Source organism: Meriones unguiculatus, chromosome 3, assembly GCF_030254825.1.
Source record: "Meriones unguiculatus strain TT.TT164.6M chromosome 3, Bangor_MerUng_6.1, whole genome shotgun sequence".
NCBI classification, from domain to species: domain Eukaryota; kingdom Metazoa; phylum Chordata; class Mammalia; order Rodentia; family Muridae; genus Meriones; species Meriones unguiculatus.
In genome coordinates, this window is record NC_083351.1 from 97,155,626 (window position 1) to 97,174,132 (window position 18,507).

Here is an 18,507-nt window from a genome sequence, read left to right on the forward strand (position 1 = left end):
GTTCCCAGATTTGGCCCTAGCAACCCTCTGTGAAGTAGAGGAAGAAGCTTCCTCTGCAGGACAGCCTTGGCATTCAGGCGGGTTTTCATCCCCAGAGCCACAACAGATAATATGAATATGAGTCGAGCCTGTGACACAAATATGAGGCTCACAAGTCCTTTCTAGTCAAGTGTTCTCATTTTAATCTTACCACAGCCTGAAAAAAATCACACTGACTCAGTTTTACTTAAAGAAGCTATATACTGAAGTGGGAATAAAACGTAGATGATTTTTCAAACGAGTTTTGGTGGGCTTGATTGTGCTTTTAGCTGCTTAGTCGCTTATGGCAGAAGGACCTGGGATCCAAGGCTGACTGGACAATTGTAGAGACCTTCTTTCTAAATAAAAAGTAGAAAAAACAGACAGGGAAGTACTTTAGGGTAAAACCCTTGGGTGCTGTGGAGGCTTTGGCTCAGCACTACACACACATAAATAACCCTTGTCTCCTATACTGATACCCTGTGTGAGCCATACATGCATCAGACTCTGCAGCTGGTAAAACTGTGCCTGTGAACACTGGAACCCACACAGTGTGAGGAAGTGGACCACGCATGGTTTGAGTCATTGAACAAAGTTAAAAGTTCAGTTCTCTGAAGTTTATTTGCACAAGATTTCCAGAATCTATCTCAACATCTTTCCATCTGTCCCTGGTTACCACTTTTCATCCATTAATCCATGTAAGAAATTTAGCTTTTGTAAGAGGTACCAGAACTTCAACTCCACTTTCCCACAAACTCTATTGATTATTTACCACCAGGTGTGTTTTGAATTCATGCTCACCTCCCTTGCTCCTCTCCCAAGTGGAGGAACAGTGCTCCTGGGATCATACTGGTGTGTGTAATGACTCTGGCCAGTGGAATTCATTGTGACTAGAAATTTGTATAAAGTGAAAATAAAAACGGGTTCACTACATTTGGAAGTCGCATTTTCTGTATTGGAGGGCTTCCAGTATGAATTATCTGCTGTCTGAAAAGTCCTCAGTGATTCCAGTATGAATTATCTGCTGTCTGAAAAGTCCTCAGTGACTATAAAATACTTAGCCACATTCCTCATACTTGTGTAGTTTGTTGTTATTAAAAAAAAAATGAAAATCCAACCGTTCTATTTTACAAATGAAGACCCAGGAGCCAGATGCTGGAGGGGGGGAGGAATCTGCTAGCTCAGAGAGGCCAGTTCCAGCTGATCTTCCTACTCAGCTCACATCCCAGAAGGAAGAGGCCAAAAGCCCAAAGCTAAAAGCTGACAACATAGGAGGAAAAAGCCTGCTGTCTTGCTCAACAACCCAAAAGGAGAAAGCCAACAGCAAAAAGTCCAAGAGCTAGAGAGTTAAAGCCAACAAGCAAAGAGCTAAAGAGCCCCTTCTTTTTCTCCATTTTGTCAAAATCCCTCCTTACTGCTTAATCCCTATCAGCTGGTTTCTTGCTTTGCCTTTTGACCTGGGGAAAACTTTATTAAATCGTATGTACAAAAAGCTCTTGGATTAATGCTGTGTGCTAGGGCTGGCTGAGCCATACCATAACCACCTGTTTACATTACAATAAATGGAAAGTTCTTAGATTAAAGGTATGTGCTAGGGCTGATCCACGCCAAACATTTTGTCACAGTTTTCATACTTGTAGGGCTTATTTCCAGAATGAATTATTTGATATTGCCTAAGGCTTGAAGTAAAGTGGAACATTTTCCCAAATTCTTCACACTTGTAAGGTTCTTTCTCAGTATGTAGTAATTTGTACTAAGTAAACTATGTAAAATTACAAAAGTCTTTCCTATATTTGCCCACACTTGTGAATGGATTCACAGGTGGTTAGAACTTTGTCATAGAGTTTTAAAGGCCTTATCACATACTTCACATTCTTAGGGATTCTCATAAGAATGAATTCTTTGATGATCCTTAGGGCAAGAAGAATAGTAAAACTTTTTTGCTACACTTCACATTTTCAGGATTTCAGTCCTGCATGACCCATTTTCTTCAGAATAAAAAATTTCTCTTCTATGAGATTTATGGTCCTCAAAAAGTACTGAAGGGAAAAAGTTTACTGATGGAACACTAAAAGCCTTGCAACATAGTTCACATTTATTGGGTTTCACTAGAGTGCGAATTCTCTGGTGTTTAATTAGGAATGGGTTCCAATCAAAGGCTTCCCCATATTCTTTATATGTATAGGGTTTTGCTCCTGGTGAGTAAAAATTGATAATGAGTTAAAGCTGAGAGACATTTTTTTATATTTGTGATGTGTGTCTATAGTATGCAGACTTTTAATCACACTTATATATTTACATATAAGTGAGAAACTATAGACAAATCCTCACACCTATATTCACTGTAGTATAATTTATAAAATACAGTAAGTAGAAACAATCTAAAATTCAAGTGAAATAAGAAAGACTAGATAAACACAGAAGCAAGAGAATATTATTTAAGGTTAAACCGCTAAGGAAGTTGTTACATAGATAATGATGAAAACTCTTAATGACATTATGCTCTTACAAATAAACCCATTAAAAAAAGAAAAGTAAGACTATGCACTTCCGGCTCCTGAAACTTGTGTGGCGGTAGCATCAGAGTCAAGTGAAGCTGGTCAGGATGATCACCGATGGACGTGCAGTTCCCCATCTTCGCCAACGTGCTGGGTGTGTCGCTTTTCTTGCTTGTGGTCCTCACTATGTGGCAGTCAACAATCCCAAGAAGTGAGAATGAAAGTGGTGCTCTTTCTGCCCCAGAGTTCCAGGACATAGTCTGAGGCAAGATGAAGGGTGTGAGGGACCTTCACACTTCACTTCATCTCTCCTATCCATCACAGCATACAAAGCAACTACACCTGCATTTTTCCAAACAACTTTTATTTCCTCAAAGTCTTCCTTAACACCTATGGAACAAGAAGCTGCCACTGAATAGGGCCCAGTATAGGGGCTACTTTCTCTTCTGCTCCTTCCCCGCAATAAAAAATATATATATATATATATAGATATATATTTAAAAAAAAAAGAAAAGTAAAGTAAATTGTATGAGTAGACATAGACAAAAAATATAAAGTAGATGTCTACAAGGCAAATCATTCTTGCCTTGTTGTAGAAAATATTCAAAGCCTGTTAATATTTACAATCAATGGCCTATAATTATTTTGGCAGTTATTATTTAAGTGCTATAACAGCAATAAAAGACACAGACACCAGATAGATGTTTAATATGCCTACACACTGGAACTGGGCAGAAAATGACCTACTAAACTATCTTTTTATCTCCCAGTCCCACATCCCAGGTCATGCTCTAACCATTCTTATCTCGGCCACTTGCCATCTATAATCCCATAAATACTTGCATATGCTTCCCATCTAGGCTTGCTTTCTTCAGTCATGCCAGTCCTCATAGTAGGTTCCTCCCGACCACATGATTCTCTCCAAGCTAACACATCATGACTCTGCTTTTTCTTCCCCTCCTCTCCTGCTTTTTTCTATCTCTTCTTCCTCCTGTGATCCTGTCTTCCAAGGCAGCAAACCTTAGCTCCACCTACCTCATTTCTGGCCAACCCTGGTATATAGGCAGCTTTATTTAGCCAATCACGGATGATTTGGGAGGCAAAAGTAAATGGCATCACTTTGGAATACATGAAGGTAGAACAGTAAGACTCTCGGGGCGGGGCAAGCAATTAATATCTAAATACAAAGCACCATGCTTTAACACTGCCTCTTCAGAACACAAGATAAAACAAATAAACTTTGGTGAGAAATGCACAAATTGATGATGAATTGAGACAGTGAAGAAGATGACAAACAAAAGTGTATTAAATAAATAGGGAAGGGACTGGAAGGAAAGCTCCCTGTAGGAGCATGCTCAGATGTGAGGTCAAGGCTCAGTTCTCAGCACCGAACATGAACAGTAGGAAAAGTCGTGATGTTATGCTTGCCTGCTTTCCAGAGCCTGCCAGCAGAGTGGAACAGTTCTTGAGTTGGGAGTGAGGATTAAAAATAATAAACTAAGACACAACACATGGGACCTTTCCAAGAGGCTCTAGTAGAGACTAGACACCTGACTCCTTTCAAGCCAGAGTAAAAACATCTTTTATATACTCTGAATATGAATATATATGAATATATATGAGTATATGAATATATACTCTGCATATATATTCATGCTGTTCTTTTTGTGCTGTATTGTCACTCAGCTTCCCCATGGTAGTTTTTGCTGAGATAGCCTAGCGAGGATTTTACAGAGGCTCCTTTTTGTGGGTTCACAAGCCTGATGAGGGATGGTGGAGCGCTTTTTTGTGGGATGTCTTCATGTAGCATAGGTAGCCTTGAAGTACCTATGTAGATGAAGCCAGTCTTGAATACTTCATTTTCCTACTGATACCTTTCAGCAACTAATATTGTCGACATCTGCCACCATCCTGGCTTCTTCTCTTTTATTTTCTACATGCAGCATCCCAAAAATCCTTTACAGTTTCTTCAGCGTTCCCCATTAGAAGTATTTATGTACTGTGTCTGTTCATGTACATGTGGGTACGTGTACCGTGCTGTGCCTCTGCATATTTGAGTACAACTTGTAAGAGTCAGTTTTCTCCATTCGCTATGTGGGTACCCAGGATCCACCTCAGGTAATGAGGCTGGGTACTAAGTACCTTTGTCTGCTGAGCCGTCTTGAAGACAATCAGTGTCCTTTAATGTCTTTCTTTACATTCCTCTTACCTTGGTCCAGCATTTATATTTGCAAGGCTTTCTCTTTTTTTTTTTTTAAACCAGTTAAGATGCGTTATTATTACAAATATTTTCAGAATATAAATTGATTTTGTGTGAAACTCTGAAACTTTTAAAACTATATGTAAGGTAAAATTATTATAATTTCACCTTCGAACTCTGAAAACATATTGGAAGTTAGATCTAAAAAAAGGGTATCTAAATTGCTTCATAGAGAAAGCCATTTAGCATAAATATATGTGACTCAAAACTAAAAGAAACCCAACCAAGAAATAGATTCTTCAAACTCTGTTATTCCTTCAATTTTAAATAAATGATCTCCCCCTGATGGGGGAGCAGCCTTACCAGGAAGACAATGCAGCCAGTCCTGATGAGACCTGATAGGCTAGGGTCAGAGGAAAGGGGAGGAGGACCTCTTCTATCAGTGGACTTGGAGAGGGGCATGGGAGGAGATGAGGGAGAGAGAGGGTGGGATTGAGAGTGAATGAGGGGTCTACAGCTGGGACACAAAGTGAATATAATGTAAGTAATATAAAAATTAAAATAAATAAATAATCTCCCAAGGGAAAAATAATTCCGCTATCACATCAATTTGGTGAATAAAAGCAGAGCTACACTCTTAAAGGGAAAATCTATCATGTTTAAAAAAAAAAAAGGAATAAATCTTTTAGAAAATAGGAACGTAATCCCCACATTGGAAAACAAGCATACTAAATACTTCATGTTCATTTTGCTAGAAGTTGAAACTTCTGCCCATATAGTAAAGTGACATGAACATGGATATATACAATCAAGCTTCTTAGCTGTTATTTTAGCTGAGCATCAACAAAATTTACTAAGGATAGAGTGGTCCCAAAGCATCTCCTCTGTCCTTTCTTCGCCTTGTTCCTTTTTCTCCTTCTGATGTTTACTGTCCTCTTTCTTCAAGGATGCATCTTGGCTTCCCCCCACCCCTTTTTCTGTTCTTAACTTTTTGTACCCTCCTGTACAGTTTTACTTTCTGTCTTTGTTTTCTTTCTTTGAATGCTCCTATGTTTGTTGAAATCCATTTCCTCAGAAGTCCTTTACCTCTCATGTTTGGGTCGTTCTTCCTGCTTTTCTCTGTCCTCCTCTAGATGTTTTTTCCTCTTCTGGTGCATTTGTCTGTAAAGTCCTGAAGGCTGATAATACTGTGGAGAGCCCCTTGTGAACTAGAGATTCTACACTATAAGAGCCACAATTGTATTCTTGCTGACTAAGGTGCAGGGGGACTTGTTTTTCTGACAAGCTGTCCCTGGTAAACTGACAGCTTAGAAAGTCTAGTCTTTGCTTGCCACGAGCTGGTAACCACTAGGGTAACTGGTCTTTTGTCTGTGAACTACTGCATGATCTTGGGTAAATATAGTTGGTTACAGATGGGAGTCTTTGATCAAACATTCTATACCTGGGCCTGGAATCAAACTCTTCTCTGTACCCACAGCTTTCCAAATAGTCCTCTCTTGTCCTTCTGAAACAAGTCTTTGACTCTAGGCCTCTGGCTTTCTGTACTTTGTTATAATCTTCAGGTTCATCTTGAGTAGAGTCATATGACTTGTTTGAATAAATCATTAGGTGAAGGAAAAGAGACTCTTGTTATCAGGCTGAGAACTTGATGGTAAAATATGATCATATCCAACTACTAATTGCTTCAGTTTTTCAGCATGAATGATCCACAAAGTGAAGACTAAAACAATCAGGGAGCCAAAACACAGAGGAGGGATTATATCTATTTTTGTCTAACACTCAACCCTCATTTACCTTCTCTGAGTCAGGTGCGTGCATCTACAATTATTCTTCTTCTCTCTGCCAACAATGCTGAACGGGGGTCAGAGGCTGTGAAGGAGGTGACAGAGAGGCAGGAACATGGCAGCAACCACCTTCACCACAGAGATCCGTTTTTGTTTGTTTTGTTTTGTTTTGTTTTGTTTTGTTTTGTTTTGTTTTTAACCATGTCTGGTTATGGAACCTTTATTTTAGCTCCATCCTTTGTGCTTTTCATATTTTATTGTATGGTTGGTTTCTTTCTTTCTTAGTTTTATCTTACTATTTTATAGGCATTCTGCCTGCATGTATCCCCACTTGCCTGTCTGGTACCCACAGAGGACATAAGAGGAGGACTGATTTCTTGGAACTGGAGTTACAAATAATTGTCAGCCAATATGTTGGTGCTGGGAACCAAATCTTTGTCCTCTGGAATGGCGGCCACTGGTTATGGCACAGAACCTCCACTCTAGACCTTGCACGATCACTTTCATGGCAGCCACTGGCTACAGCACAGAGCCTCCTCTCTAGACCTTGTATGATCGATTTCCAATATTGTCACTTACATATGTGGTTAACATGCTGATTTCTTTAGTTAGTTGTTGGAATTCCTCTTTGGGTCATTAAGATTAACACAAGAAATGTCTTCAGAGCAGTTTTAGAAGTACTTTTGTTTTTGTTTTTTGGATTTTGCTTTTTTTCCTTCTGCTCCATATTTCCTAGTCCTAAGTCTGATAATGCTTATTGAAATTTGAACTTTGAGTATAACAGCAATCCCTCCTGGGCTTTATTTTTCTAGGACTTCCATAATGTATTATAAAACTATGTCCACTGGGCTGTAGCCTTTTTTCACTGTCCTTGAACAATATAAAGTATAATTATATTTGCCTTACTGAGCCAGAGAAGTGAGGATTCAGTGTCTTGGATGGGCCTAAAACAAGACAGGAATTGGATATCTGTTCCACACTGAACATCTGGAGAAAGTAGCCAGCCCAGCCTTGCTAGTCTACATGTAAGCAGGTGTTGGGAGCCTCTGTTCTACCAGCTGCTTTTATATTTAAATCTCAGCAGAAAGACTGCTTTTACCAGGCCTTTACTGGAATCAGTGAAGAATTTCCAAGTCTATCTCCTTTTGTTTGAGACAGCAGGTGGGATAGCTTGTCAAAATCACATCTCTTGTTTCATCTCCTTGTGAATTTAATTCATTGAGACAATACTTCTTAGTTGTTCCCTAACAGATCTGGAGGGGAGTGGAGGGGAGGGGAACAAAGGGGTAAGGTGAGGTGGAGAGGAGGCCTCAGAAAAAGAAGCCTGTCCCATAGCTGGAAGGGAAATTTAGTCAAAAGATATTTGGTATACAGACAACCTATGTTTTGTAAAGAATAATACTGAAAAAATGTTTTATATCAAAATAATAGAGGGAAGCAGCAACATGGAGGTGGCTAATGGATCTCCAAGTCACAAGTAGAGTGAAGAAAGCTGATTAATTGGGAAGTCAGTAATTTCTAAGGTGAAAGATGGACTATTGAAAACATCTTTGTAGCTAACTGAACACATTCCAAGCTCTAGAGCTGAAAGTGAAACTCACAGCCTCCACTCTTCTTTACGAGATGGCCAATGGCCAGGAATTCTCAGCGTGAAGAATGACAAGAGCCCAGAGAACAGTGTGAAGATGAAAGAGCTGGAGCAGGACCCCAATGGCAGAATCAACTGCTGAGATCACTATGTATGGGCCGCTCGGCACAGGGCACCAGTGTTTTTTATGGGGCGTGTTTGCTGTGCAAGCCAGTCTTCTTACTGTGGGCTGCTTATGTGTGAAGGGACAAAGGCATGCTACCAGAACCTCATTTCCTTGAAATTTTAGCCACTACCATTAAAACAAGAAATTCAGAGCAACCTGAGGTTGGCAAAGTCTATTTTCTATGTGGAAGAAAAAAAAAAATGTCTAGCATGGAGTGGGGCAAACTGTGATTCATTAAAAAGCAAAATTGCTGCAAATTGAAATGAATTCCATTTCATAGGTGGAATCTAACATCCTCCCCATTAATGAAGGCTGTTTTTGGACAGAACCCTGGACCATCAGTGTGGACACAGGGTAGTTCATAAGAACTCTTGCATCTCCTGTGTCCCTCAAAGTTATCTGTAAGAGAAGCCAGACAAGCCTGACTACCAGGAAGCTGTGAGAAAGTCAGAGCTAGTTGTAAAGAGAGGGACAGATTCTTGATCAGCCTTCAGCCAGCCGTAATTTTGAACCTGGGATAACTATTATTTACGTAACAAAATGCTTTAAAAAAATACCAGAAATATCATCAAGTTGCCAATTACCAGTCTGTCCAGGCTCTTGTTCCACATAAGTGAGATGGGAAGCAATCATTTACACTTGTAAGTCAAGACATTTTGCAACACTTTGACTCAGAGAATATCATTGGAACACTGAGAAAGATATGAGAAGCCATAGATGATACTGAGATAGAATATTTCAAAAGAAATAACATGCTTCATTCTACATGCTAGATATCTAAATGTAAATGTGAACTTTAAATGCTCAGCATATAGTCACTGCTTATTCCCATAGAAATATTAGGTGAATTATTAGTTTTCTCTTGTAAATAGCTGGGCCTCATGCTATCATCCATCTGACTTTTAAAATATGACTGCCTCTAAGATGAGAACAATTGAATACATTCCTTGAAAGAGTCTGCCACACAATTAGATACATACTTTTCAACTCAAACTACACTGCTGCACTTGAAACAACTATGGATGGGCTCGTTGACAGAAATATTTATAACCCGAAAGGAGAAAATGATGAAAAGATGTGCTTGCATATTTTTCATTGCTTGCATATTTTTATTTTTATTCAAATCTGTTAAAAATATCTTTTTTATATTTTCAATGGCCTCTGACATGTCACACAGACTATCAGGAACTGAATCTCAACACCCAGCACAACATCACTTCAAAATTTTTCTAGTGACATCTCTAAAATAACAAGGTGTAAAACAATATACTGCCAATAGTTGGTTGGCACATCCCGTGAAAGTGGAACTGCAGTGAGCAAGTGAGCTTTTTGGAGAAAGCTTACCATTTTGCAGAGCTGTGATGGGTGTACCTTGAGAGGCACGGCCCCAGGGGCTTCATCTCAGGAGTGCTTCTTGCTGCTGATAGTCCTTCTCAAGTTTGTCATTGTTATATCCCTCATATATCTGGCTTGGCATGGAGCAGTCCTCACTGCCTAATGTTTCTGTTGGGCAGATTTCCTGCAGTATCAATATGAAGCTGTACTTTCATAAAGTAATGCTGTTTAGATGAATTGAGGATTTTATAATTTTTGATAATGATTTTATAGAATTCCTGATTTGATTCAAGTAACTTTTTTTCCTTTTTTGAGATAGGGTTTCTCTGTGTAACCTTAGCTTTCTTGGACCCACTTTGTAGACCAGGCTGGCCTCAAAACACAGAGATGTGTCTGCCTCTGCCTCTTCGAGTGCTGAGATTATAGGCGTGCACCATTGTGCCCAGTGATTAAAGTAACTTTAAGCCCTCCTGAAGAATAGCAAAAGCCGTGAACCTTCTTGTGTCAGAAGCATGTAAATTGTAGTAGGTAGAAGAACAGGCTTGGGACAAATTTAAGATCTAGGAAAACATTCATTCTAAATTAGATCCAGGGATGAGGTCATGAATCTTGGTGTGCACCATGATAAAAAAAGGCTAGAAAATGGATGATTAACTAATCTAACTATACAAGACTACAAAAATAAGACCTCAGATAGACTATCTGTTTCTTGGTAAAAAACCTTGCTAACCTAGGACATAAGAAACTATTGCTTTGAACTTATAATGAGCTTGTGTAGTGGAAGATATAGATAGATGATAGATAGATAGATAGATAGATAGATAGATAGATAGATAGATGGATGGATAGATGGATAGATAGATATACAAACTATTGCTTTGAAAGATATATAAAAATGGTTAGGTGTGAGTTTTGACAGAAAAACATAATCAATTCTGCCATAACTCCCTCTTGTGTAACAAATTTATTTATTTTATTTATTTTTTTATGATTGCTTTTATGGCTATGAGGTAATTTTCCTTCTCACATAAAGAACTTTGTTTTAGGGAATATAAAAAGGCTAGAGAAAAAAAATAACACGTGGTTATTGTTGGAGTTGGACCTTTGCTCCATCCAACATCCACCCAGTATGTGTATGTCTATATGTATGTATAATGTTATTGAGGCTTGTTAGAATTTGATTGTTGGAGCTGCTCAAATTTTCTCAATCCACCCAATATGTATGTATGTGTACATATGTAGGGTGATGGTTGGAGCCTCTTTAGAGTTTGCTCCATCTTTACAATGTATGAATGTATATATGTCTGTCTGCTTGTTTATATTTTACATGTATATGTATATATGTGTGTGTGAAAATTGAAGTCTGTTGAAACTTGTTTGTTGGAGCTGCTCTGCTTCATCCACTGTTTGTGTGAAAATGATTCTTTCCTCTCTTTTCTTTCTTGCCAGCCCCCAAAGAGTTAGAAGATTTCAGAATCTCTTTTCAGTCACAGAGAGCACAAGCACCAGATAATTAAGTTTAGTACCCTCAGAGAAAAGTCTGCTGTGTGGTTTATCACTGACTCTGCACACACCTTCCCAGTTTTTTTCCCTGACCATGTCAAAGCTGGCCTATGACAGTTGTTGGGATTGAAAACTGTTGTAGTTACTCCAGAGATGAGTGGGAAGAACCATAAAAAGCTAAAAATAAAGCAAACATGATCTAGCTGTACCACTTCTTGGCATTTGATCAAAGGACTTGATAGCGTCTTATAGTGATAAATGTTCAGTCACGTTCTATTGCCGCTCTATTCAAAATAGCTGGGGAATGGGAACCAACTTGAACAGATGAATAATGAAAATATGGTACATATACACCATGGAATACTATTCAGTTGTAAAGAAAACGAAATTTCTGGGTAAATGGATAGAACAAGGAAAGACCAAAGTGAGTAAGGTAATTGAAACCTTCCAGGGCTCTTGCAGGGCTATCCTAGACTCTCTACCTCTCTCCTTTCCTGGGCTAAGGGGTGAGCTGTCTTGTACTAGAAAGGTAGTATGGACTTGGTAGTAGTGTTCATTCCCATCACTGCCCTCATCACCTTCTCCCTAACCCTGACCTGTACCCTGTGGTTTTGTCCCAGCCTGGGTCAGAACAGCATTCCTGTGTGAGCTTCTCCCTGTACGACATGCTTCCCTTCAAGCTTGACCATGCCTACCCTGTACAGTACCTCCAACCTGCCGGGCTGTACTGTACCTTGAACCAGTCTTAAAGCAGGAAATCCAACTAGAGCCCTGAACAGGATCTAATACTTACCTAACTTTGGGGAACAAGTACATGTGCAGACTGAACACAAAAATGCAGTTACCAGAGCCCTGGCTCATGAGGTCACAGGATGGACTAATTTCCCACCAGTCTGTGCAAAAGAGTTCTAGGAACTCTTGTGCCCACCTGTAGTTGAGGCTGGAAAGAAGCAGGCAGGTTGTTTTAACATCCAAGATTCACAACACATGATGTATGGATGTGAGTCCAGCCTTTCATAGTAATGCTTATTACATTTATTTGGTTTTGGCCATTTTATTGTGCTTTAAAATTTAGTCCACAACAGAACATTCAGAGTGATTCTGTTAGTATTTTGGAACACAACCTACTCCTGCGTTACCCAGCAACCTGTGTCACCATCATGTGTCGCCAGCCAGGTGGCCATACCTGGAAGGCGTGGTTATCGTGCCCCTTAAAAGGGCAAATACCGACACGTGGTCTCTCTCTTATTTTCTCTCTCTTACACTCTTATTTTCTCTCTTACTTTCTCTTCTTCTCTCTCTTACACTCTCTTTCTCTCTCTCTTTCTTTCGGGGTGCCCTGCCCCCCTTCCCTTTCCCTTTCTCTCTCCCTACCATATCCTGCTTCCCACTCCTTCCTTACCCTCCTAATCTCTCGCAGAGAATATCAGTTGCCTCCTGCTTCTTTTTAATTTTTTACATTGGTGCATGGGCCGGGAATCATTCACTTAACTAGCACAGCGCCATCTTAGGTTCAGGCAAAGAGGCCCTGCCTCCCGCGTGCGCGTGCGCCCTCTCCACATGCTCCCCCCTTCCCCCAAGCTGCTTTCCTTTTGCTTCTAGCCCAGTGCTTTCTTCTTTTAGCTTTCTTTTCCCAAGCTTTAAGAATAAAATAAAATCTTTTCTCCCTGATTTCTGTACACTTTACTCTTATGCTTTAAATTCCTTATCTAATGCTTTATATAATTTTCTCAATGGGTTTGCATTTATAAGTCTTAATCAAAATTAACTTTTTATCTTATCTTTTAGACTAGGTCACAGCAACAAGCCTCATTTCAAATTGGTATGCATTTTTATAAAAATTCAAAGTTACATTTTACTATCTTATGATTCAACCCTGCTTCAAAATAAATTTTATATAATAATAAAATTTCAAAGTTATAAATATCTATTCAAATTAAGTTGCTCAAATATAATTTTAAGATTGCTTTATACTGTTCTGCTCAGGGGTTCATCATTACATACAAATTGTTTACCAATATTCTAAATTAAGATCTATTAATTTTAGAGGTATTTATTTATGTTAAAACTGGGTCAATTTGCTACATCTCTACTATCAAAAGGTTAAAATATACTTGGTTAATTTTAAATTTGGCTTATATGGTTCTGCTAAATTGTTGGTCTTAAACTTATAGTTCAGGGGTTCATTATTATGTACAAGTTTTTACCAATATTCTAAATTAAGATCTATTAATATTAGAGGTATTTATTTATGTTAAAACTGGGTCAATTTACTATATCTATGCTATCAAAGGGTTAATGTAAACTTATTCTTGTTCTCTTAAAATGATGTTATTAATCTGTAGTATAGCCTCAGACTATTATAAGCTATAAAATTTTATATATTAAATCATACAAAAACTCTTGTGCTCTCACTTTAATAAATTATATTCATGACTTTTAAGATTCTAACTTAGCAGGGACAAAATCTAAAGACCGAATATTTAATGGTTAACAGATGCAGGTTAATAGTCATTTCATAAGATACATATTTATAGTTCTGCAGATATTATTATATAATAACAAATTTTTGAAGTTATAAATCTTGTGGAGAACTGTTTGTTTGTTAAGCTGCTTTGTTTATCAAAAAACATGTTTCCACCCTGGTCTTCACCTTGAGACTAAAAAGAGTAAGTTTCACCAAGTTCCTTAAAACTTGTTCTAAGTTCCTTAGAGTTTGTTTATGTGACCTTGGACCACCACGTCTGCTACAGGGAATTTTAGAAAAATTTGGCAGTTTCAGAACTTCTTTTTGTATTAATGTAACTTGTCCTCGTTTATTAGGTCTATCAGTTATGTTCAGGCACTCTGATTAGTGCTAAGTGCAAAGCTTTTGCTGTTCAATTTTAATGCAAAGTGGTAGGATCAGCAAGATTTGCTAGCCTCTCTATAAACTGTATCTGATTAAAAGGCTTGCTTTGATTTTAGTTCAGAAAGAGCAGATTCAAAGTCATGCTAAATACTGCAGTTGAGCCTTACCTAGTCTCTTTGTTTAGTTTTTTTTTTTTTTAAGGTTGAGCCTAGGCTACTTAAAATATAGTTCTAAAACATGCATCTTAGAAATATGCCAGAATTAAAGATTATAGCATTCTGTTTTATAGGACACAGTTTAGAGCAGATGATAAAGACAGACAAAGTAACTCAGATATGCTGGCCCTCAAGCTTGTCAGAGATCTGATGAACATGGTCTCACTGCAATTTTTAATAAACAGCTGAGGATGGTCATTGAGTCACCATATAAGAGTTGGTAAAAATTGAGCCATCCCAAAGGGCTCTAAACCTAGACCTAGCTGCGTTCGAAAGCTGATGTTCCTGAAAAAACGGAAGACGTTTGCATAGCCAAAAAGTCCGTTCTACCAGGTGATGGGTTCAAATGCAGCCAGATGGATATTGATCCTGCTGCTGACATGCCTAAGCTGGCTGCTGGCAAACTGGCCTCTGGAAGTCAAAATGCTCCCAAGCAGGCTTGTCCTCTGTGCCCAGCCATGGAGGTTCAACCAGCACAAGAGCACAGACACTTCAGCCTTCTAGCTCGTTGGCCTGGCGGAGGACAGGTGGCTCCTCGACTTAGCAACCTCCACAGCTCTCGCACAGGTCTGTTTTTGACCTCAGAATGAGGTCCCACAGACATATTGCCAACTTCTGTGTTGGGAGACTTCAGGTGCCTTCCCAGTTCTCTTTATATGCAGGAGACCAGGCCTTAAGCCTAAGTCCTAGAGCTGCTACTTTCAGGCCTAGACACTGTCCAGACTCAAAAAACAGGCCTAAATGAAAGCTTTTACCATCCCTTTAGCAAGGACAATAAATGTTCATAGCAGTTTCAACTATGTCTCATGGTAAATAACTAAATACAAAGGTCTCTTTCAAAAAACATATTTGAGAGTTGTCTTAAGGTTAATAAATACAAGTTATAGATGTCTGAGAGTCTAAAAATGTGTCTTAATGTTGGGAATGCAACTTATAAATGTTTGAGGGTCTAAAAAATGTTTTAAGGTTGATAAATGCAAATTATAAAGGTTAAAAGGTCTAAGGTGATTTAAGGTATCTTAAATAGGTAAAAAGGCTTAATATTTCTTCCTGTTGTTATGCTACTGTTGTATTGACTGTCCAGAGTTTTGACCTTTATTAGTAGGGCTTTTATTTATTAATCTAACTCTGATACAAAAACATTCCACTATACCACATACTATCATGGTCTTAAGCTCAAGATTGTAAGCCTCCATAATGTGTATGCTTATACTAAAAGTTAAGATCAAGTGAGTTTCCCTTTTATTTCATAAAAGGCTTTTGCCTTTTCAGAGCTCACCTTAAAAAGTACTTATGCCGTTAACACATATGTATGTCTACTGCTTTCTTCTCAATACACAGTACAATTGTGATACTAACATGTCTAAAGTTTTATCTCCTTCTTAAAACTTAAAAGTAATTCTTGTAAGCTGCAGAAAGTCCACCTAAATCTACCTCTCAGGTCAATTGGACTCCAGATAAGTACTGCACTTATTGCCTATCTCAAAAGGTGGGACCCCTCCCCTTTCCCTGGTTTTGGGACTTCCTTTCCTGGCTGCCAGACTGCTATTTACTGCATGCAACCACTGGCTGGATTGGTGAGTTCTCCTTATTGACCAGCCACTAGATTGGTGAGTTCACTCCATTTTCTCAGCATAAATGTCTCTCTTGGTAGGGGAAGCTTGGCCGCAGAGCTCCGTCAACTTCCTACTATCTTTTGAGATGGAGGGCCCCCCCTCCGCCGTAGCCTTAATTGTCTAGGGTAGACCCTCTGTGCTGACCTCCATTTTAGGGCCACACTTTCCCTTGGACGGTACACCCCCTCTCGCATACGGTTCCTTCTCTCCCTTGCTCGCTTGCTTGCTCGCTCATGGGAAGGTCCATGGTTCCTTCTCCCCTCGCTCGCTCGCTCATGTGCCCCCTCTCTCGCTCACTGGTGGGAAGACGGAGCGCTAGGCAAACCGTCGTGCTCCGGCCGTGCCCCACTGGGCATCACGCCCCGGTCCCTGGCCAAGAGCTAAAGAGCTCTTGGACAGGTAGCACCCTTCTTGCTCAGAGTCACACCTTCCCTTGGGATGCCACTGGAAGGTTTTGACTTCTCTGCCCCCAATGGGAGACGCCCAGATGCTCATCCTTCCAGATGGGATATTCTCTGGAGAATTTCAGGTTTCTACACCTAGTACCGGCTGGCACCAGGGACTCTTAAGTTTACACACTTCTGTAACCAAACCTCACCTCAATGACCGATCAAAAACAAAGCCTTCTTTAAATATTGCCAGTGATTGGGTAAATAAAGGTCCCCCAGGTAGACAGAGGTTTGCATGTACAAGCCTCATCGATCCAAACCTTTCAATGTATACCTACAGGATTTTCTCCCTACTCAACTTTATCTTTTGCCTATATATGTGTTTCAGTGTCCTGCCAGACACAGATGTTTCCTATAGCTACAACAGCGCCAAAGCAGCTACAAGTGTTCAACTCTGACCTCACAGACTTCCAACAAGTTGCGGTGTTCAGCTCTGACCTCACAGACTTCCAACAAGCTGAACCTGCACCTTCCCTCCCAGCCATGGATGTTCTTGCAGACCCTGGAAAGCATCAAAGCAGCCTATTCTTCCTGGACTTGGCCAACATTTCAGCCTTTTGACCTCCCTACAGCGCCCCCAGTGTCAGCAGGAAGTAGCCAGAAGAGAATCTACACCCGTTATTCACTTGTTAACAAAAGGCTGAAGTGGTGTACTTCAGGACCAGGACAAGCAGCTCCAGGTTCTCCCAGCTTTCCCCATCCCCTACCTGCTGCCTTGCATGGCTGGCAACTCTCTTTGTTGACAACCCTCTACCCTAAATTTTCCAGGGCAGAAGCCTCCCTTACTCTTGACCTTACAATCTGACCATTTTGTTGCTATAATTCTTCTCTCTCTCAACTTCTTGCATGACAACCAAGAGCTGCTTCCAATGAGCCTAAATTTATATACTTTAACTTACCTTATAAAAAGCAGCCCAAGCTCCCCCCCCCATTTTTAATTATAGAAAAAGGGAGGACTGTTAGTATTTTGGAACACAACCTGCTCCTGGACTACCCAGCAACCTATGTTGTCATCATGTGTCGCCAGCCAGGTGGCCACACCTGGAAGGCGTGGTTATCGTGCTCCTTAAAAGGGCTGATACCCACAAGTGGTCCTTCGCTTACTTTCTCTTTCTCTCTCTTTCGGGGCACCCCCCTTCCCTTTCCCTTTCTCTCTACCCCCATGTCCTGCTTCCCACTCCCTCCTTACCCTCCTAATAAATCTCTCGCAGAGAATATCGGTTGCCTCCTGCTTCTTTTTCATTTTTAACAGATTCAATTTAAAATTTAAAGTAGTCTGCTAGAAAACTGATCTGGTAACAATTGCTAGTCCTTAAAAATAAATTTTGAAGCCAGTACTGGTGGCAGCCACCTGTAATTCCTGAGGTAGGATGATCACATCCAAAGGTCTGACTGGGTGAGAGTGAGTTCAAAGCTGGCCAGAGCAATTTAGGGAAAACGTTAATGAAAAAGAAACAAAAACAACAACAGATAAGGATGGAACAGTGGCCAATTCTCAGGCCCATCCCTTACAGCAGGAGGACTTTTTTTTATCTCAATCTATATAAGAAAACAAAACAAAAACAAACAAAACCTTGATCTCACCTATGAATCTGATTCCATAGCTAGAAAAACAATTTCAGTGTGACATTGTGTAGGTGATGGGCTGAAGGGTTGTTCAGAATACTTACACAAGGCTAAAAGTCATACTTCCTAAGTGGGGCATGGTGGAGCACTCCCTAAATCTTCAAACTAGGCAGTAAGAAGGACCAGTGTGAGTTTAAGAACAAACTGTGCTACACAGCAAGTTCCAGGCCACCCAGGAAACACAATGAGACCCTGTATAAGGAAAAAAAAAAAAAAAAAGCTAAACCAAACCAAACCAACAAAAACAAAACACCCCAGGTTTCTGTTTTCATACAAAGAAACTTCCAAAGCCTACTCAATATCTTTCCATCTGTTCACCACTTACTCAGTCCATACATTCATGTTGGGGTGACCCACAAATATTGTATTTTCTGGTTAAGAAAATGTGTGTTTTTGTTATTTGAATCCAGCAATGCCAGGCTTGCAGGATATGTAAATGTCGCCTCCTTACCTGCCTTTAAAAATAAGGCAAGGTGCACAAGGAATGTGTCTTTTTGCTTAATAAAGAGCTGGATGTCAGAGCTGGGGCAGGAAGTTCAGGTGGAACTTGAGGCAGACGGAGACACAGGCAGACATGGACAGAAGAGGGGATGGAAGGGTGACTGGAGCAGGGAGGTAATGAGAACCTTGTGGCAAAACAGTGCTGAAGAAGTCAAGT

At 39.8% G+C, this 18,507-nt stretch overlaps 1 pseudogene; it reads right to left on the reverse strand.

Moving 5' to 3' along the window:
• Positions 1-5,556: 5,556 nt before the first annotated feature.
• Positions 5,557-6,321, reverse strand: LOC132652862 (lysine-rich coiled-coil protein 1-like; annotated as a pseudogene).
• Positions 6,322-18,507: the final 12,186 nt, after the last annotated feature.